Here is a 22,244-nt window from a genome sequence, read left to right on the forward strand (position 1 = left end):
CTCGTCTTGTTCAGAGGGTGGTTGTGAGGGGAAAGGTCCGCTCTCCACGTCCACAGCCCAACCCATTGGATTGGCAGCTGGTTAAACCACGTAGGACGGTAAATGACTTGCACATTTTGTGTTTGGTGAATTACAATGATTTCTAAGCAATTTACTGCACACATTTTAAATGTATGTATGTATGTATGTTTAAAAATGATATTTTTACTACAGGGGAGGTACTCGCCACCTTTAAAAAGAAAGTTTCAGCTCAGGGTATGTTTTGAATTTGTTTTTGATTCATGCCTTTGGTTTTCTAAAATAATTTTTCATTAAAAGTTGTTGTTTTTGTGTTTTAAGGAATGCTCCGTTCCTTTGACTCGTATCTGGTTCAGCCCACCTATTTTGGAGTTGATGGACAGCGTCTGTCCAAGCAATCTTGATCAGGAGGAGTCCAGTACTTTTGTCAAGAGACCAATGGTAATGTGCATGCAAAGTGTGTTGATTAAATATGTAAAAATAAACTGTCAAGACCGTTGAAATTATCTAACTGTATTTCCTTCGAAACATTTTTTCCTTTTGTTAGAGAGTGAAGCGTCCGAGGAGCCCTTCTCCAAGGAAGAGTTGTAGAAAACAGAAGGTATGACAAGTTATTATATTTATATTTTTTAGTGTTGGGTACTAAATTGTAAGAGTTTTATATCAATGTTTTCTTATCTGTTTTTATATCAGTCTAAGGTGGAGGTGGAGGAGGTAGAAGAGTGGCCTGAACTCCCCAAGCCTGCAGGGGTAAGTGTAGTTATATATGAATGGAATATGTTAAGACTTTATTTAAATGTCATGTAAAGTTTTTTGGTTTCTTCTTGATAAACATTTTTTTGTTCATTGATGAGTTTGTAGTTGTTCAATTATGACAAGTACAATTTGTTCTAAATGTTTAATTACAGCTGTGTTTATATGTGTAACAACTTTATCTGTTTTTTCTTTCAGGAGATGGTCCTTGTGGAGCGTCCACGCAGGTGTGTTGGTTTCGTGAAGAGAACTATTCATCAGCAGGTTTGTGAACACTTTTGTTATAATTTTAAAATCAAGGAGTTTTAACATAATGATTAAGTTTATTTGAAGTAGTTTTTGGTAAATCAATTATTTTGTTTTTGTAGGAGGTGACAACTTCTGATGTTGTGGAGGTGATACCTGGACCCTCATCTGCCAGTCCTGTGACTACTAAAGATCTTCCATGCTCTGCTCTGAACAGCTCCCCAGATTTAAGTCAAAGTAAGTCTGTTGCTTTAAGCTGTTCTGACTTTTTGTCACTAACTGATGTTACTGACACTTTTAGTTCAGATGTAGAGCAGGTCACACTTGTTTCTGACACAGACAGTGAGGTTGCCATTTCCTTTGGTTCCTCTGAGACATTGCCGACAACTTTTGGTGTGGGTTGTGTGAGGGGATCCTTTCATCAGGGGCACCGGCGTTTTATATATGGAGGTTTGCAGTGTATGGCAGTAAGTTTAGCTGCCATGGCAAAGCATAAGACCAAGAGTGTGTTTTCTTGGCAAACGGATGATCTGGACAATGTTGTAATTTCTGGTGACAAGATCTACACATATTTGCGTGACAATAAAGCAATTAGTGGCGGGTACTCTATGTTGTGTGTTCCAGATTTGCCAAAGCAGTTAGATAGAGATGGCCATAGTTATGAGTTTGATTATGGTGACATAGTGAGTGGAAATGTGGATGTAGTTGAGGGAGAGCTTATTGACGCATGTGTGCTCACAACTTTGAGGGATGGTTTGGAAAAGATGTGTAGGGAATATGATACATGTTTTTTTACATTGTCTTCCAGTACTTGTGGGATTATTAGGGAAGGTGAACGATTTGCTATTGTTGATTCACATGCACGCAGTGCATTTGGGATGGTGGATCCCAAAGGGAAGAGTGTTGTTGTGTTTTTTAGTAGTCTTGAACACTTGATTCAGCATTTGAGTTGTTTGGCTGCAGGATTGAAAAAGTCAATGAAGCTGTTTGAGATTGTTGGTGTACATATTAATGTTAAAGACACTCAAGTTGATACAAATGACAAGGTACCAATGTGTACTCGTTCTTCAAAGAGATTTAAAAAAAGTGAACAAGTTGATTCAGATGTGTCATTTGTTGGTACGGTTCAAGTAAATGAGTTAGTTTTTGACCCTCTTTGTAATGATGTAGCTCAATCTATATGCGAAAAGTTAAATGTTGTATTCAACAAAGTTGATTTGGTGTCTTCTAAAACAGGTGTGTTGGGTGCTCCATGTAAAAAGGACAACATAGTTGCTGATGGCAATTGTTTTTTTAGAGCAGTAAGTCAAACAGTGTCTGGTTCACAAGAGAATCACAAAATATTTAGATTAGCTGTAGTTAAGCAGATAATAGATAATGTCGCAGTTTATGAGAGTATTTTGCGAAGTGGTTTTTCTTCTGTGACAGAATATATCAGTAAGTCAAGGATGAATGAACTAGATATTTGGGCCACAGAGGTTGAGATTCAGGCAGCTGCAGATTGTTTTGGTGTTTCCATTTTTACTTATATTAATAATAGCTGGCTTGAATATAAATCTAAAAGTAAGTCAACTAGTCAGGCAATCTATGTTGAAAATGTTAATGGTAACCACTATGAGACTGTTGTTTGTGTTTATCAGGCGAAGACACAGTCTTGTTATGGCTATTGCAAAATGAGTGAAAATGTAAAAGGCTACAATTTGAGGCAACACATTAAAGTAAAACCTCAAACAACAGTAACTACTGGTAATGATTGTTTGTCTACATTTTTTAAAAGGAAACGAGTCTTGCAAAGTAAAATAAAATATGGTGAAGACATTTTGGAAAAGGTCAAACGTCAGGAATGGTCTAAAATTAGATATCATGAAGATACGATTAATAGATGCAATTCTAAACAGAGGAGTTCAACAAAGTACCAGCAAGATCTAAAACATAGAGAGGAAATTAAAGACATGAGTAAAACAAAATATTTAATAAATAGTGTGCATAGAGACACAGTGAAGGACATGAGTAAAAGAAAATATAGGACAGATACTGCGCATAGAAACAAAGTGAAATACATGAGTAAAATAAAATATACAACAAATACTGCGCATAGAGATAAAAAAAAATACATGAGTAAAAGAAAATATATGACAGATACTGTGCATAGAGACACAGTGAAAGACATGAGTAAAAAAAAATATAGGACAGATACTGTGCATAGAGACACAGTGAAAGACATTAGTAAAAGTAAATATAGGACAGATACTGCGCATAGAGACACACTGAAAACCCTGAGTAGAACAAAATATAGGACTGATACTGAGCATAGAGAAACACTGAAAACCCTGAGTAAAACAAAATATAGGACTGATACTGGGCATAGAGACACACTGAAATCCCTGAGTAAAACAAAATATAGGACAGATACTGTGCATAGAGATAAAGTGAAAGACATGAGTAAAAGTAAATATAGGACTGATACTGCACATAGAGACACAGTGAAAGACATGAGTAAAAGTAAATATAGGACAGATACTGCACATAGAGATAAAGTGAAAGACATGAGTAAATTGAAATATCGTTTAGATGATTTTCACAGACAAAAATTAAAGGCAGCTAGTGTTAACAAGTATCACAGTAATGCTATATTTCAGGAGCATGTTAAAGCTGATAACAAAATAAAAAGGCAAGAATTAAAAAACAAGGCAGCGGATTTAGATTTAGAAAAGCAAAAGTTTGATGTTAAAGTTAAGGATGGACCATATTTTGTATGTTCTGTGTGTGAAAAGTTGTTGTTTAAACATCAGGTCCTGACATGTAAGAAAAGTAATTATAGTAACACTGCAAAGATGGCAGACATTGCAAATGCATGTATTTCAGAGAAATATTTGCATACATGCAATGATAATTGCGTCAAGCCATGTCAATTGTTTGAGTCACCTAGAGGGCAGTTGTGGATTTGTCATGGGTGTCATTCTCAGATAAAAAGAGAGGAGTTTCCTTCTCAGAGTGCTCTTAATAATTTAGGTGTTCATCCTATTCCTCCTGAATTGGCTTGTTTAAATAGTTTAGAGCAGCATTTGATTGCAATGAATATACCATTTATGAAGGTGTTGGCATTGCCTAAAGGAGGACAGAATGGTGTACACGGACCAGTGACCTGTGTACCAGCAAATATTGTTGACACCAATAATTTGCTACCTCGTTCAAACATGGAAGGGTCTTTGTTGCGTGTTAAACTGAAACGCAAGTTGACATATAAAGGTCATTATAAGTATCAGTTTGTTGATACAATGCACATAAGGCAAGCTTTGTTGTATTTAAAACAAAATAATAAGTATTATAAAGATGTAGATTTTAATGAACAATGGTTGAATGAGTTTTGTAGGGAACAAGAGACTAGGAGTGATGGCAATGTAGAAAATGATGAAACACCTGCTGAAGTTGATGAAAATGAGGATGAGCTGTTGCATGACAGGCAACAACATTGTATGTTTCAAGATACTTGTCTGATGCCTGTAGATATTGGTCAGGAAACTTTGGATCAATACTTGGATACAAATATTTTGAATCTGGCTCCAGCAGAAGGTAACAGCCCAGTAAAGTTACTTTCTAATAGTGAAATTGAAGCTAAATGTTTTCCATGGTTGTTTCCACTTGGATTTTATGTGTTTCATGACAACAGAAAGTATCATTTGACATTGTTTCGTTATTTTAATAATCGAATTTTTCATGCTGATGGCAGGTTTGCAAAGAATATAGAGTATATCTTTTTAGCACAGTTTATGTTAGACTTGGAGCAAGTTGTGTCAAATGTGTCTATAGCTTTGAGAAAAGGGAAAGGAAGTCAAGCTCCTAAGAGACTTAGGGATGTAGTAAATGATGAGGAGTCTTTAAGGAAATTGTTAGAGTTTGATGATGGTTATCGTTTTCTTAAACCTATTAGAGGCACCCCTGCATTTTGGCAGGCAGCACAGCGTGATCTACTTGCTTGTGTGCAGCAGCTTGGTGTTCCTACTTGGTTTTGTTCATTTTCTGCAGCTGACTTGCGCTGGACAAATTTACTTGATACTATTTTGAAACAGGAAGGGCGGGTTCAAACAGCGGAGGAGTTAGAGTGGGCAGACAGATGTGATTTGTTGCGTTGTAATCCAGTCACTGCAGCAAGAATGTTTGATTTTCGGTGGCATTGTTTTTTGAAGGAGATCCTTATGGCTCCTTCAAACCCTATTGGCAAAATTAAGGACTATTTTTATCGTGTTGAATTTCAGCAGCGCGGGTCTCCACATGTTCATTGTCTGTTTTGGATTGAAGGTGCCCCCTTAATTGACAAAAATACAGATGAAGAGGTAGTCGAATTTATTGATAAATATGTTACATGTGAATTACCTTCTGATGATGACACATTATTGGACATTGTGTCATCTGTGCAGAAGCATTCAAAGCGACACTCTAAAACATGTAAAAAGAAAAATACAGTTTGTCGATTTAATTTTCCCAGACCAGCATCTGCAAAAACATTTGTAAGTCGTTTTAAAGAAGATGAGGCATTAGTTTCCTGTGATTGTGAAAAAACTGATTCAACAGAAATTTTATGTGTTACTTGTAAAGACCATGATTTTGATGAAAGGAGGGCACGTAAAGTAAGATCTCAGGAGATGTTAGAAAACATTAAAGAAGCACTTTCTGATGAAAATTCAAGCTTTGACACAGTGGAGCAGTTGTTTGAAAGCTTAGGCATAACTCAGGAAGCATTTGAAGATGCATACTGTAGGACAAATAAAAGCACAAAAGTTGTGTTAAAGAGGCAGGTAAAAGAGGTTTGGGTGAATCAGTATAATAAACAACTTTTAAAATGTTGGAATGCAAACTTGGACATCCAGTACGTGGTGGATGCTTATGCGTGTGTGGTGTATATTATATCATACATATCCAAGGCAGAAAGGGAAATGGGTTTGCTGTTGGCAAATGCACAAAAGGAGGCAGCGGCCAAAGATTGTAATGTTAGTGCTAAAGAGGCTTTAAAGAAATTAGGTGCTGTGTATTTACATAATAGGGATGTGTGTGCTCAGGAAGCAGTGTACAGGTTGACAAACATGCATTTAAAGGAGTGTTCTAGGAAGGTTGTGTTTGTGCCAACAGGAAACAATATTGTTAAGATGAGTTTGCCTCTAAATGTTTTAAAACAAAGATCAACTTCAGAAGATATTAGCACAGATGAGATGTGGATGACGAGTTTTGTTGATAGGTATAAGAATAGGCCGTATGATGACACGTTTAATGACATGTGTATTGCTGTGTTTGCATCTGAATATCGGGTGTTAAGTAAATCTGAAAACAATAAAAATAAGATTAAGTTAAGAAATAATTGTGGTTTTGTTGCAAAGAGAGTACGAACACAACCTGCTGTAGTTCGTTATGCTCGATTTTCAGAAACAAAACATCCTGAATTGTTTCATCAAAGTAGATTGCAATTGTTCATGTCATATCGTGTTGATGAGCAGTTAAAACCAGAGGGTTTTGCAACATTTCAGGAGTTTTATGAAATTGGTAAAGTTGTGTTTTGTGATGGATCTGTCCATCTGGTAAAGACAGTGGTTGACACAAATAGGAGCAAATTTGAAGTAGACGCAGATGTGTTGGAAAATATCCGTGATAGGATTAATGTAGATGGTGTTGAAGAAGATGCGTGGTGTCAGTTGTGTCCAGAACAGGAGTTGGAACGTTTACAAGCTGTGGAGGACATGGCACAAAGACAGGAAGTAGTGGATGATCACCAGGATCATATTCCAGATTTAGCTGTTAATCATGAAATGGTACAACATTTGGAAAAAAGAAACAATGTTTTGTGTAGGAGTGATGGTTTGTCATTGGTTAGGTCTTTGAACGATACACAGATGCAGATTTTTTATCAGGTTAGGCAGTGGTGTTTAAACAAGGTCTCAGGAAAAAATCCACCTCCTCTACATGTTTTCATTACTGGTGGGGCTGGAACTGGTAAAACTCATTTAATCAAAGCTATTCAGTACGAGTCCATTCGGTTGTTGTCACCATTATGCAGTCAACCTGATAATGTCAGTGTTTTAATAACTGCACCAACAGGCATTGCTGCATTTAATTTGAATGCAGCGACAATTCACCACACATTTAGCATTGGAATAGATGTACGCTTACCATACATTCCACTTGGTGAGGAAAAAATCAATTCTCTTCGTTCTAAATACAGTGATTTGCGAATTTTGATTATAGATGAAATTTCAATGGTAAATCACAATCTATTGGCGTACATTCATGGTAGATTACGACAAATGAAACAAAGTGGGGAACGCCCATTCGGTAACATTTGTGTCCTTGCTGTTGGAGATTTTTACCAGTTATCTCCAGTAAAAGGCAAACCTTTGTATGTTGAAAATTTGAATATTGATTTGTGGTCTATGTTCTCAGTTGTGCAGTTAACAAAGGTAGTCAGGCAGTCAGATAGTGTGTTTGCAAAGTTGTTGAACAGGGTTAGGATGCATAAGAAAGACACACCAATGTTAAAAAATGATGTTGAGATTTTGAAACATTGTGAAACTGGTGAAGACAGCTCAGCTTTACACATTTATGCAACAAATCAACAGGTAAATGAGCATAATATTCTGCAGTTGTATAATGTGTGTCCTGACTATGTAACAATTGAAGCACAGGATTATCAAAACAATAGGAAAACAGGAAAGTTAGAGTTAATTGAAGGCCATCACACTCAAACGAAGAATACTTCTTTGACTGAACAGTTGCTATTGGGTGTAGGGGCACGTGTCATGTTGTGTCACAATCTTGATGTGAGTGATGGCCTGGTGAATGGAGCATGTGGTGTTGTAACATGTATAATACAATCAGAGGGTGTTAAATTTCCAGAAAAGGTTTATGTTAAATTTGATAATGACAATGTAGGTTCAGAGAGGAGGAGACAGACACCAAGTGTTCCTCCAAATTTAGTTGGTTCTACAGCTATTGCTCCAGAGGAAGAGCGGGCATGCAAAAAAGGGGGACTTCGACGTCAATATCCACTTAAGTTAGCTTGGGCGTGTACAATACACAAAGTTCAAGGTATTACAGTAGATAATGTTGTTGTGTGTTTTGACAAGATATTTGCAGCTGGACAGGCATATGTTGCTCTAAGTCGAGTCAGGAGTTTGTCAGGTTTGATCATTGAAGAGTTTGATGAGAAGAAAATTTATTGTAGGGGTGATATTAAAGATGCAATTCAGAAAATGTCTCCCTTCTTAGTGGATAAATTAGCAGAACAGCAATTAAAGACAAGCAGGTTTAGTGTATTTTTGATGAATGTGCAAAGTTTGACTCGACATTTGCAAGATTTGGTTTTATGTACACAGCAGTTGCAGCTAAACTGTATTGCTGTTACTGAGACTTGGTTAGAACAGTCATCAGTAGATTCAGTAAACATTGAAGGTTATAGTTTTCATGGTTGTTCACGCAGTTCATCCTACACTAGTTGTGACCCCAGATTGATTGCATTAGGAGATAAACAACATGGTGGTGTTGGCTTGTACATTGCACAAAGTACACAATTTGAGATGTTAAATGTCCCTTCTTTTAATTTGGAATGCACAGTATCCAAATTTACTACAGACAACATAGTAATTGCAGTGATATATCGACCACCGTGTTATCCCATGACATTATTTAAAGAGAATTTGGGTAAATTTCTTGATTGGATTGATTCAGCAAATGGAACAATTGCAGTCATGGGAGACTTTAATGATGATATATTGAAATCATCAACAACATGTAAACTTTTAATAGAAAAAGGCTATGTTCAGATTGTAACTGAAGCAACAACAGAAAAGGGCACTTTAATTGACCACATCTACATAAAAACAGCATGTGATGAAGCAGAATCACACGTGCTGCCTACATACTTTAGTGATCATGAGGCAGTGTTATGTTTATTTAACTGATGATTTTGGGTATTTGGTTCAACATAACAACTGTAACAATCACATTTGTGAATTGTTTTATTAGAGTCTGTCATGATTTTGGTTGAAGTATCCATTTGTGTAATTCAAAATGGGAAAAATGTAATTTGACAAATATCCTTGATCTTGTTATGAAAATGAATTTGAGTATGTAATGTGTACTTGTTTTATAAAAATTAACTGTGTATTATTGTAATAGATGTATTGTTATTACTCCATATGAAATTGCTTTTATATATATTGTGTAAAATGTGTTTATTCTGAATAGGAAATTAATGTTGTTGTATGAAATTCTATTGTTCCATATGATATTGCTGTTGTATTTAATAAATGAGATGTGTTGTTATGGCTCAATATAAAATTGCTTTTGTACTTGTGTGAAATGTGTTGTTGCTTCATAAAAATTGCTGTTGTAGTTGTATGATGTGTTCTTTCTGTGTTGTATGTGTTATTTTAAATAAACTAATTGTGTTTCATGTACCTTGTTGAAATCATGCCTGTTTTTATTCTGTAATTTCAATAAAAGTGTGTCATATTGTAATTCAGTTTCCTGTGTTTTTGTTTGCAAATGTCAAGACTGAATTTTTTAATCTTGTCCTAATGAATTGCACTTCATGATAACTATAAATCTTTTTGCACGTTTTGCATGATTTATATGGAATTTTTGTTTCAAAACTGTTTTATTTGCAGTATTTTATACAGTGTAAATATGTATAATATTAATGAGTTTTACAATTGGCATTTCATAAATTAATGTACTGAAGTCTAACGTTCTAGTAGAAATTCACAAATAAACCATGATTTGATTAAGTTCTCTATAGTGTTTTGATCATTATGGTAAATTTTGTATTAACATATAAAGTAAATGTACATTAGTTGAGTATATCATAAAAGGAAGGGCATTTTACATAAAATTTGCAGATTTAGGAAACTTCAAACTTTGATAGATATGTAGAAGTTTTATGTAACATTAAATATAAGTCAGCTATAATTTATTTGCTTAATGTTACTAGCAGGTGGATCTATGAAAATGATTTAGCATTATACAGGAAAAAATGTATTACATTTGGTTCTACATAATGTAGTCATTTTTGGGTCATGTATATATTTGATTACATATTAAACATACATAATGATTGCAATATCCATTGGAGTGTGACCAAGAATACACATGAATGAAACTTGATATACTTAAGATCTGGCAATGTACAACAACTGTTTTCAATGATTCCACTTCCTATCAAGAGGTCATCTTTTGTTGACATGTTCAAAGCAATATGTGGTCTTTCATACCACATAAAATGGATATATTGAAACAGGAATTGAAAAGTTATAGCAGTTACTTTTTCTGTTGCACAGTAATTGCAATAGTCTGTCGCACCAAAATGTGCTGTTTTACAAATTTTATATTTTTATATAGACATCTCCAGGGCATCTATCCAAATAAGGACATTACACCTCTATCACAAAATTATAAGACTTTCGTTTTCTTTTATTCCAAATCCAAATTTTTTCCAACAGTGACACCCCTTATCTCATATGCCATGAAACATTTAAAAAACTTTCAATCACTTTTGATCCTCATCTAGTCCACATAGACCTTACCAAGTTTGAAGGTGATACCTCATAAACTGTAGAACTAGACACATTTTTTAGAATTGGTGTGATATCGCCAAAAACACCTCCATTTTCATGTTAAATACAAATTGTCCACCTTCCTGTAAGATTCACAGGCCACTTGTCATCAGCTTTTATTTACAGCCTGTCCTAATAAACACTATGTACCAAGATTTGTTCTCGACAAAAGATGACCTGCTAGCACTTTTTTGCATTAGTCTTGAGCTAAGCCCACTTTCATTTTATACGCACATTCTCATATCACATATCAAGTTCTGTGCAGATTAATCAGTGACCTTAAAGTTACACGGCACTTCCTGTTTAAAATGGTTGACTTCCTGTTGTGTTAGAGTGTGTCCATGAACATGTTGTGTGGAGATCTGGCAATGTACAACAAAGTTACATTCTACTTCCTGTTTAGGCGTTCCACTTCCTGTTTGGAGTTTAGCTTTTACAGACATGTCCAGGATATGTCCCTGGCCTCACATATCACGTTTTGGGCAGAACGGTCAATGTACGGTAAAGTTAAAGGACACTTCCTGTTTAAAATGGCTGACTTCCTGTTGGGTCAAAGGTGTTTCCATTAACATGTTCAGGGAAATTCTATTGACTCACAAATCATGTTTGGTGGCGATCGGGCAACGTACGGCAAAGTTACATTCTACTTCCTATTGTGGCGGATCCACTTCCTGTCAGGAAGTCGTCTGTTGCTGACATGATCGGAGCGGTTTTGTGGTCCCACTTATTATGTATGAGGAGGATACAACAATCCCTGTTATAGCAGTATAAAGAAGTGTGAAATGTAATGTTATGTCCAGCAACCAGGGGGCGCTGTTTTATAAATTGAAGATTTTCATATAGAGGTCTTCAGGGTCGTACTGTCATCAATTCAAGGAAGTTTGGTTCAGATTGGAACTGGATTTACAAAGTTATAGCAGTTTCTTTTGTGTTGCACAGTTGATGTCATAGTCTGCCGTCACTAGGGGGCGTGGTTAAGACATTGAATATTGTCATATAGACTACTCCAAGTCATCAATCCAGGGAAGGACATTGGACCCTCCATCGCAAAGTTATAAGCATTTCGTTGTCTGTTTTTACATATCAGAATGTTTGCCAACTTTAGTGCCCCCTATCTCGTACGCCATGTGACATTTTAAAAAACCTTCACTAACTTTTGATCCTCAACTCGTCCACATTGACCTCGCCAAGTTTGAAGGTGATAGCACAAAAGCTCTAGGACAAGATAGATTTTATAGCAAATAAATTCTTTCTGTTGCCACCAGGGGGCGCTGTTTTCGAAATTAAATATTTTCATGTAGACTTGTTCAGGGTCGGACTGTCATTTTTGCAAGGAAGTTTGGTTCAAATCGGAACAGGATTCACAAAGTTATCATCATAAATGTACTTTTTTTGGGTAATAATCCTCTCACCACTAGAGGCACTGTTTCCGAACGTGACAGTTTTTTCATATTTATCTTTAAGAACTATCAATCATGAACCACGGCAAGTTTGGTTCATATCTGACCTTCCAATGCAAAGTTATAAGAGATTTGATCAACATCAGAATGATCGCCAACTTTAGCGCCCCCTATCTCGTACACCGTGCGACATTTTAGAAAGCTTTCACTAACTTTTGATCCTCAACTCGTCCACATTAACCTCGCCAAGTTTGAAGGTGATAGCACAAAAGCTCTAGGACAAGATAGATTTTATAGCAAATAAAATTCTTTCTGTTTCCACCAGGGGGCGCTGTTTTCGAAATTAAATATTTTCATGTAGACTTGTTCAGGGTTGGACTGTCATCGATCCAAGGAAGTTTGGTTCAAATCAAAACAGGATTCACAAAGTTATCATCATAAATGTACTTTTTTTGGGTAATAATCCTCTCACCACTAGAGGCGCTGTTTCCGAACGTGACCGTTTTTTTATATTCATCTTTAAGAACTATCGATCATGAACCACGGCAAGTATGGTTCATATCTGACCTTCCAATGCAAAGTTATAAGAGATTTGGTCAACATAAGAATGATCGCCAACTTTAGCGCCCCCTATCTTGTACGCCGTGCGACATTTTAGAAAGCTTTCACTAACTTTTGATCCTCAACTCGTCCACATTAACCTCGCCAAGTTTGAAGGTGATAGCACAAAAGCTCTAGGACAAGATAGATTTAATAGCAAAGAAAATTATTTCTGTTGCCACCAGGAGGCGCTGTTTTCGAAATTGAATATTTTCATGTAGACGTCGTCAGGGCTGGAGGAACATCAATCCAAGGAAGTTTGGTTCAGTTTGGACCAGGACTCGCAAAGTTATAAGAGTTTGTTTTTTTGTCGCAAAAATCCGACTTTGCACCGCCCACGCTGCTACACCGTTAAAGAATGCGCTATCATATTCAACACGCATCATCTACCATGTGTTTTCAATGTTTCAGTGTCATTTTGAGTGACACTTTTACAAACTCTGTAAAAGTTATTACCGAAATCGTAAATAAACTTTTTTTTTGTATATTCTCTTCCACCACCAGGAGGCGATGGTTTCAAACGTGATCATTTTTGCATAGGTGTCTTCAGCAACTACCCATCATCAATCATGGCAAGTTTGGCACCGACGTGACCTTCCATCGCAAAGTTATAAGCGTTTCGTTGAGTGTTGGGAAAATTTTGAATTTTCGCCAACTTTGGCGCCCCCTATCTCGTGCGCCATGCAATATTTCAAAAAACTTTTCAGATTAGATCGTACCTCAACTGGTCCACATCAACCACGCCAAGTTTGAAGGTGATTGCTCAAAAACTGTAGATTTTGGTATCTACGGCAAGTTATGCTGTAAATTCGCCAAAAACGCCTCCGTTTTCGCCTTCAATCCAAAATGGCGGCCTTCCTGTAGCTTTCACAGAAAACTTGTGATTGACTTTTGCCCATGGCACAACCTAATGAACGTGTGTACCAAGTTTCGTTCATGTACGTTATTCCCGACAGGAGTTGACCTAGTAGCACATTTTTGCGTCAGTCTGAAGCCCCGCCCACTTCCATTTTTTGACGCACATTCACCGAACCACTTTGGTTCGGCGATTTAAGTTAGGTCTGATGTTGTCCCAAAAATTCGCGAGGTTTGGGATACGTTTAGGCCTTCAAAAATGCACATTCCTCGTGTGAAGAATAATAATAAGAATAATAATAATAACTAGCACCGCAAGCGGTATTAACGGGTTCGAGCTTGACGCTACGTCGCGATCTGCGCCCACCTTGTTGCTTGCGCCCTGATCTCGTCTCTCGTTCATTCGCTGCTTGCTGTCGTAGTTCTAATTGGCGGCGTTTGTGCGGATGTTGGGCTGTGGAGTAAAGTCATATATTATTTCCTGTTAAGTGCGTTACACTTTCTGTCGGGAGGACATTGTTTGCGTGTTCAGGATAGGTTCCTGGCCTCACATACGAAGTTCCATGCAGAGCGGTCAATGTACAGTAAAGTTAGAGGGCACTTCCTGTTAAAATGGCTGACTTCCTGTTGGGTCAGAGCGTGTCTATTAACATGTTCAGGAAAGTTCCCTTGACTCACATTTTTGTGGCGATCGGGCAATGTATGGCAAAGTTACATTCTACTTCCTGTTGCGGCGGATCCACTTCCTGTGAGGAAGTCGTTTGTTGCTGACATGGTTGGAGCAGTTTTGTGGTCCCACAACTCACGTATGAGGAGGATACAACAATCCCTGTTATAGCAACATAAAAATGTGTGAAATGTAATGTTATATCCAGCAACCAGTGGGTGCTGTTTTATAAATGGAAGATTTTCATATAGACTTCTTCATGGTGGGACTGTCATTATTTCAAGGTAGTTTGGTTCAGATTGTAACAGGTTTTACAAAGTTATACCAGTTCTATTTTTGATTGTATGATTTTATTGGCATGACATAAGTGTGAGTTTGTTACAGAAGTGAAGGTAAGACATCAAGTATACTATTTGTGTTTGAGGAAACATGTTCACTTTTTCTCTATAATTATTATTGTATTTTTTATTTTATTAATATATATAATTTACGTTGAGCAAAATGGTTTCATTTTGAAATGTTGAAATAGTATTTTCGTTTTATTAAATTTACTTAAACAGCGCTTTTTTTTCAGAAGTAGTCTGTTTAATGTGTTCATGGATTGTGTTGTACTGCTGTGTTTTGGTTCTCAAATATTTCATTCGTTTTTGAATGTAAGGTTGGAAAATTTGTGTTTATCACGTCAATTTGTAAAAGGGGACTGTATCTATGCTCCTTGGCTCCTTTGTTTCATGGTTACATACAAGTCGGGGGAACTTAGGACCCTGGGAATATAAGTACGACCTTCTGCAAAAGCTAACATGTTAGCATACAGTTGTTTTCACAGTAGTAGTGAGAACTGCGTTGTAAAGCTTTTTTTCTTTAAGGACAGTGAAACATTTGCACTGGAACAGTAAAAGCGTTTTGCTTGAACGTTTACCTTCAACAGTGAAACTGTGCTTTTCTATGCACAGCATCAGTTTGGTCAGTTGTGTATCAAGTAACTGAATGTTTGCTTCTGCGTTGAGCAGCTGATTGAGCAAACAATAAAAGAGAAGCGATTATCTAACTCTACGTCATATTTTTTGAAAAACCTGAAAGTTCAGACAATGCAATATATTTTTTTTGTTTATTTGTTTTGTGGTGGGCTGAGATGTGGTTAGTCTTGTTGTTTTTGTTATTTTATGTTTTTTTATTTGGTGAGTTTTGTTGTGTTTGGAGTTTGTCATGTGAATGCATGTATACACAAATGTTATGTTATGTTAGTAGTAATGGCTAATATGCAAATTATTACAGTTTCTATGTCAACCAATAGCGTGTGTCTTTGTTGAGGAGTGGGCGGGAATGATGACTGTTTGTGATTGGTGTATATGTTAAGTGATCAGGTAATGGTGGGACGTGTGTTCCTCACTCTTGTGTTTAAAGCACAGGGAGTAGGTTGTACTTGGAGTTTGCCTTCTGGCTACTGGACTTTGAGCAGCTAATTTTATCATTGTATTTCTTCCATATAGTCTTTAACAGTTGTAAAGACTATTTTCACTGGTGTACTGGACTTCAGTAGCAGTTTTCTGTTTTTCCAAGGTAAGTCTTTTGTTGTTGTATTCTGGCTTTTGCAGTTTGCTAATTTTAATGCTGTGATCGTAGTTGGTTAACTGAAGTGTTTCACATATATTAAATGTTGTAACTGAAATTGAATGTTGTTTCAAACAATGTTGCTATAACTTGTGTAGACACTGTGATTAAGTAATATGTGAATGTGTGTAGTTTTAGGTAAGGTATTTTTTGTTATTTTGACTTGTTCTTTTGTTTCAGGCATGTGTTAGCATGTTAGCTACACGTGGCTAGTTTGCTAGCTGCATTTACTGTGTTGTATAGCATTAAATTCAGATAATTTTATAAGCCTTATACTTACATAATTACAGTATTGGAGTGGTTGTGTATATTGGTTGAATCACAACATTTATTTATGGTGTGCTGTTTGTGGCATAGGTTTATTTGTATTTACTAGTTGTTTGAATTTTTTTTATTATATGTACCTTAACTTTGAACTTTTCAATTGTGGGCACCTAAACTTAGTATTAATGTGACAAATATAACTCAAATAGCATTTTCTGTATGGAAGTTTGTATGGAAGTGTTTTGTAATGCTTCCAGTTGTAGAACGAGTTTAGGTGAAGCATTATTATGCTAAGGCAGTAGTTTGGGACTGTGTGGTTGATTGTGAGTTGCAATACATTTAAGTGGTTATGTTGGTGTGGATGATCAAGTTACTGAATGAGTTGAATGACATGATGTGGAAAGGTAGTTGTTAAATCATTAGCATGATAGGTAGTATGTTCTACACAAAAGCTGTGCTATTCATCTATTATGCAAGCATATCATGTCTGTTTGTTATGCATATTAGCATCAGATGGTTACCTGCTGAAGTGGGGCAAGTCTCATAAGGTGTGATGTGTGTAGAAGTTGTTTTTTAAAATAACAATAGGTAAGGTTAGGTCATAAAATCTTGGCTATGAAATTATAAGTGCGTGATAGGGTTATGGTTAGCGATCATGTTTATTTTGTATTTTTGTTAGTTTCATGTAAAACCAATTAGATTTTAAGCATCTTTTGTATCAAGAGGAATAATTGATTTCTGTTGTAAAGTCAAGTAATGTAATCACAACAAAAGTTTTTTTTGTTGTATTATGGCGTTTGCAGTTTGTTAATGTCATGCTGTGATTGTAGTTGGTTAACGGAATTGTTTCACATATAGTAAATGCTGTAATTGAAATTGAATATTGTGTCAAACAATGTTGCTATAACTTGTGTGGACACTGTGATTTAGTAATATGTGGATGTGTGTAGTTTTAGGTAAGGTATTTTTTGCTATTTTGACTTGTTCTTTTGTTTCAGGCATGTCTTAGCATGTGAGCTACACGTGGCTAGTTTGCTAGCTACACTTACTGTGTTGTATAGCATTAAAGTCAGATAATTTTATAAGATGTATACTTTTATCATAATTACAGTATTGGAGTGGTTGTGTATATTGTTTGAATCACAATGTTTATTTACGGTGTGCTGTTTGTGGCATAAGTTTATTTGTATTTAGTAGTTGTTTGAATTTTTTCTATTATATGTACCTTAACTTTGAATGTTTCAATTGTGGTCACCTAAACTTAGTATTAATGTGAGAAATACAACTCAAGTAGTATTTTCTGTATGGAAGTTTATATGGAAGTGTTGCGTAATGCTTCTAGTTGTAGAATGAGTTTAGGTGAAGAATTATTATGCTAAGGCTGTAGTGTGGGACTGTGTGTTTGATTCAGAGTTGCAATACATTTAAGTGGTTATGTTGGTGTGGATGATCAAGTTACTCAATGAGTTGAATGACATGATGTGACAAGGTAGTTGTTAAATCATTAGCATGATAGGTAGTGTGTTCTACACAAAAGCTGTGCTGATGGTAACCTGCTCAAGTGGGGCAAGTCTCATAAGGTGTGATGTGTGTAGAAGTTGTATTTTAAAATAACAATAGGTAAGGCTTGGTTATAAAATCGTGGCCACGGAATTATAAGTGTGAGATAGGTACTGTTAGCGATCATGTTTATTTTGTAATTTTGTTTGGTTCATGTAAATACTATTAGATTTTAAGCAACTTTTGTATCAAGAGGAAGAATTGATTTATTTTGTATTGTCAAGTAATTTTATTACAAGAAAAGGAGAATATTTAGTGTTTATTTTTATCTAGAGTGTATGCAAGTGTAATTATTCAAACAATTATTTAATTTTATGTATTACTTGAAAATATGTTTTATTAGGATGATTTCAAAATAAATAATAATGACAATTGTGTCAGTCAATTAAATCTTGTATTTTAAATTGGTTGTGTTTTTGATTGTATTTTATTAATTTAAGATTTGTGAGTAATTTAGTTGTGTGTATATTGAGTAATGTTTGTCAGATATTTTGTGGTTGCTATAATTGTAGTTTTTACTATTGCATTTGTTTATTTTGCAGTTGATTGAATCAGTGCTAACATCACAGAGGAACAGGAATTGGTTTAAGTAAAAACATTTTAAACAATTTTTTAACATTTAATACAAGTGTTTATGTTATATACTGCACTGATTTTGTTTGAGTTTTGTAGTCTTTAAGGTAGTTGCTATGCCGCGTTTGAAGAATCAGAATCGTAGGGTTGCTGCTAAGAAGAAGATGGCGGAGCGATTGGCAGCTGTTGATGAACGTCTGGCAGCTGTGGTTGCGTCTGCACCCCAGGTTCCAACCACCCGCTTTCCACCACCAGCCCCTGCTCTGTCACGTATGTATTTATTTGTTCTCATGAAGTGGTTTCTGAGATTGTTTGAAGAATGTGCTTATCTCAATATATTGCATGTGAACAATGTATTAGAAATATGTGTACTTCTATATTAATATTTTGTGTTATTTAAACAAGGTCGAGGTACGGGTTATCGCCATCGTGTGAGTACTTGGCCAAGATCATCCTGGACTGGGAAAGCTCACAAGCTCATCATCCCTCCGGAGTTGCCTGATAAGAAGGTAATGTTGTTGTATTTACAAACATAATGATTGATGTGTATCATGATTATGTCATTATTATGATTAGACATGTTCTGAAATAATGTTTTTTATTGTTGTAGTTTGTTCTTTTCATCGGGGATTCCCACCTGCGTGCCATTGTGGATGGCCATGTGAAAGTTTCCCATGAGGAACTTTACTTTGGTTACATGTCAACACCAGGAGCTGATGCCAAGGACCTGAGGACCGAGTTGGTAAATGCAGATATTTCTAGGACACCTGATCTTGTCTGTGTTCTTGCCCCCAGTAACAATCTGAGTGGCAGTAGGACCTTCGCTCAGTCTTCAGAGGATTTCAAGGATCTTCTTATCAGTGCATTGTCTCGTTTTCCAAAGGCAAGTCATTTTAATATTCTTTGTTTGTTTAATCACAATGATGTAATGGGTGTGGCTTTATAGGCTGTTGCAGATGATGTTTTGTTTTCAATGGATGTGTAAAATGTCATATGTAATTTGTTAGTTTTTAATTGTATATGTATTTATAGGTGTGTGTTCTGGACTTCCCTACACGCCGGACTGTGGAGCAGAACCAACAGGAGTTGTTTCGTCAGGAGTTTCATCGTGTTGCTGCATGCATGGGTTTGTTATAAAAATTAACTTTAATAGTTTTTGCATGTTTCATTTATTGGAGTCTAGCTAAATCAGTTAAAATTTGTATCTCTTTCAGTGTGTTTAAATTGAGTATGATGTAATTAGATATTATCTAATCATGTTTATTTTTGTTTAGGTGTGAAGTACTACCATGTTGCAAAGGAGTTTCCTCTTAGCCAGCGAGACTTGTGGTGTCATGATGGTGTAAGTTCATATGCAAATTTTGTGTTCCAGAAAATGCATAGTAACAATATTGTATTAATTCTTGTTTGATTTTCTATATTTTTGCAGGTGCACCTTAGTGACATATCTGGGATGAGTAAGCTGGTGACATTGCTATGTGAGATTTCCTGTAACGAGATAGTGGTGTCTGATCCAGTTGAGATTGAGTGTATACCGTCACCAGTGGCTCCTGTTCCTCGTCTGGCTCAGAGGGTGGTTGTGAGGGGAAAGGTCCGCTCTCCACGTCCACAGCCCAACCCATTGGATTGGCAGGTGGTTAAACCACGTAGGACGGTAAATGACTTGGACATTTTGTGTTTGGTGAATTACAATGTTTTTTAAGCAATTTACTGCACACATTTTAAATGTATATGTTTAAAAATGATTTTTTTACTACAGGGGAGGAACTCGCCACCTTTAAAAAGGAAATTTCAGCTCAGGGTATGTTTTGAATTTGTTTTTGATTCATGCCTTTGGTTTTGAAAATAATTTTTCATTAAAAGTTGTTGTTTTTGTGTTTTAAGGAATGCTCCGTTCCTTTGACTCGTATCTGGTTCAGCCCACCTATTTTGGAGTTGATGGACAGCGTCTGTCCAAGCAATCTTGATCAGGAGGAGTCCAGTACTTTTGTCAAGAGACCAATGGTAATGTGCATGCAAAGTGTGTTGATTAAATATGTAAAAATAAACTGTCAAGACAGTTGAAATTATCTAACTGTATTTCCTTTAAAACACTTTTGTTAGAGAGTGAAGCGTCCGAGGAGCCCTTCTCCAAGGAAGAGTTGTAGAAAACAGAAGGTATGACAAGTTATTATATTTATATTTTTAGTGTTTGGTACTAAATTGTAAGAGTTTTATATCAATGTTTTCTTATGTGTTTTTTATATCAGTGTAAGGTGGAGGTGGAGGAGGTAGAAGAGTGGCCTGAACTCCCCAAGCCTGCAGGGGTAAGTGCAGTTATATATGAATGGAATATTTTAAGACTTAATTTAATCTTATTGTAAATGTCATGTAAAGTTTTTGGTTTCTTCTTGATAAACATTTTTTTTGTTCATTGATGATTTTGTAGTTGTTCAATTATGACAAGTACAACTTGTTCTAAATGTATAATTACAGCTGTGTTTATATGTGTAACAACTTTATCTGTTTTTTTTTCAGGAGATGGTCCTTGTGGAGCGTCCACGCAGGTGTGTTGGTTTTGTGAAGAGAACTATTCATCAGCAGGTTTGTGAACACTTTTGTTATAATTTTAAAATCAAGGAGTTTTAACACAATGATTAAGTTTATTTGAAGTAGTTTTTGGTAAATCAATTATTTTGTTTCTGTAGGAGGTGACAACTTCTGATGTTGTGGAGGTGATACCTGGACCCTCATCTGCCAGTCCTGTGAGTACTAAAGATCTTCCATGCTCTGCTCTGAACAGCTCCCCAGATTTAAGTCAAAGTAAGTCTGTTGCTTTAAACTGTTCTGACTTTTTGTCACTAACTGATGTTACTGACACTTTTAGTTCAGGTGTAGAGCAGGTCACAGTTGTTTCTGACACAGACAGTGAGGTTGCCATTTCCTTTGGTTCCTCTGAGACATTGCCGTTAACTTTTGGTGTGGGTTGTGTGAGGGGATCCTTTCATCAGGGGGACCTTCGTTTTAAATATGGAGGTTTGCAGTGTATGGCAGTAAGTTTAGCTGCCATGGCAAAGCATAAGACCAAGAGTGTGTTTTCTTGGCAAACGGATGATCTGGATAACGCTGTAATTTCTGGTGACAAGATCTACACATCTTTGCGTGACAATAAAGCAATTAGTGGCGGGTACTCTATGTTGTGTGTTCCAGATTTGCCAAAGCAGTTAGATAGAGATGGCCATAGTTATGAGTTTGATTATGGTGACATAGTGAGTGGAAATGTGGATGTAGTTGAAGGAGAACTTATTGATGCATGTGTGCTCACAACTTTGAGGGATGGTTTGGAAAAGATGTGTAGGGAATATGATACATGTTTTTTCACATTGTCTTCCAGTACTTGTGGGATTATTAGGGAAGGTGAACGATTTGCTATTGTTGATTCACATGCACGCAGTGCATTTGGGATGGTGGATCCCAAAGGGAAGAGTGTTGTTGTGTTTTTTAGTAGTCTTGAACACTTGATTCAGCATTTGAGTTGTTTGGCTGCAGGATTGAAAAAGTCAATGAAGCTGTTTGAGATTGTTGGTGTACATGTTAATGTTAAAGACACTCAAGTTGATACAAATGACAAGGTACCAATGTGTACTCGTTCTTCAAAGAGATTTAAAAAAAGTGAACAAGTTGATTCTGATGTGTCATTTGTTGGTACTGTTCAAGTAAATGAGTTAATTTTTGACCCTCTTTGTAATGATGTAGCTCAATCTATATGCGAAAAGTTAAATGTTGTATTCAAGAAAGTTGATTTGGTGTCTTCTAAAACAGGTGTGTTGGGTGCTCCATGTAAAAAGGACAACATAGTTGCTGATGGCAATTGTTTTTTTAGAGCAGTCAGTCAAACAGTGTCTGGTTCACAAGAGAATCACAAAATATTTAGATTAGCTGTAGTTAAGCAAATATTAGATAATGTTGCAGTTTATGAGAGAATTTTGAGAAGTGGATATTCTTCTGTGACAGATTATATCAGTAAGTCAAGGAGGAATGAACTTGATATTTGGGCCACAGAGGTTGAGATTCAGGCAGCTGCAGATTGTTTAGGTGTTTCTATTTTTACTTATATTA

The 22,244-nt window shown here is 36.1% G+C and overlaps 1 long non-coding RNA gene across 1 annotated transcript; it reads left to right on the forward strand.

Annotated features, from left to right (window-relative positions):
* The first annotated feature begins 730 nt into the window (after positions 1-730).
* On the forward strand, positions 731-1,200 carry LOC310941687. The gene is made up of 3 exons (XR_014593085.1): positions 731-768; positions 970-1,035; positions 1,140-1,200. It is a non-coding gene; the product is annotated as an uncharacterized lncRNA (long non-coding RNA).
* Positions 1,201-22,244: the final 21,044 nt, after the last annotated feature.

The sequence above is a fragment of the Microchirus variegatus genome (assembly GCF_963457635.1).
Source record: "Microchirus variegatus genome assembly, chromosome: 20".
Taxonomy (NCBI): Eukaryota; Metazoa; Chordata; class Actinopteri; order Pleuronectiformes; family Soleidae; genus Microchirus; species Microchirus variegatus.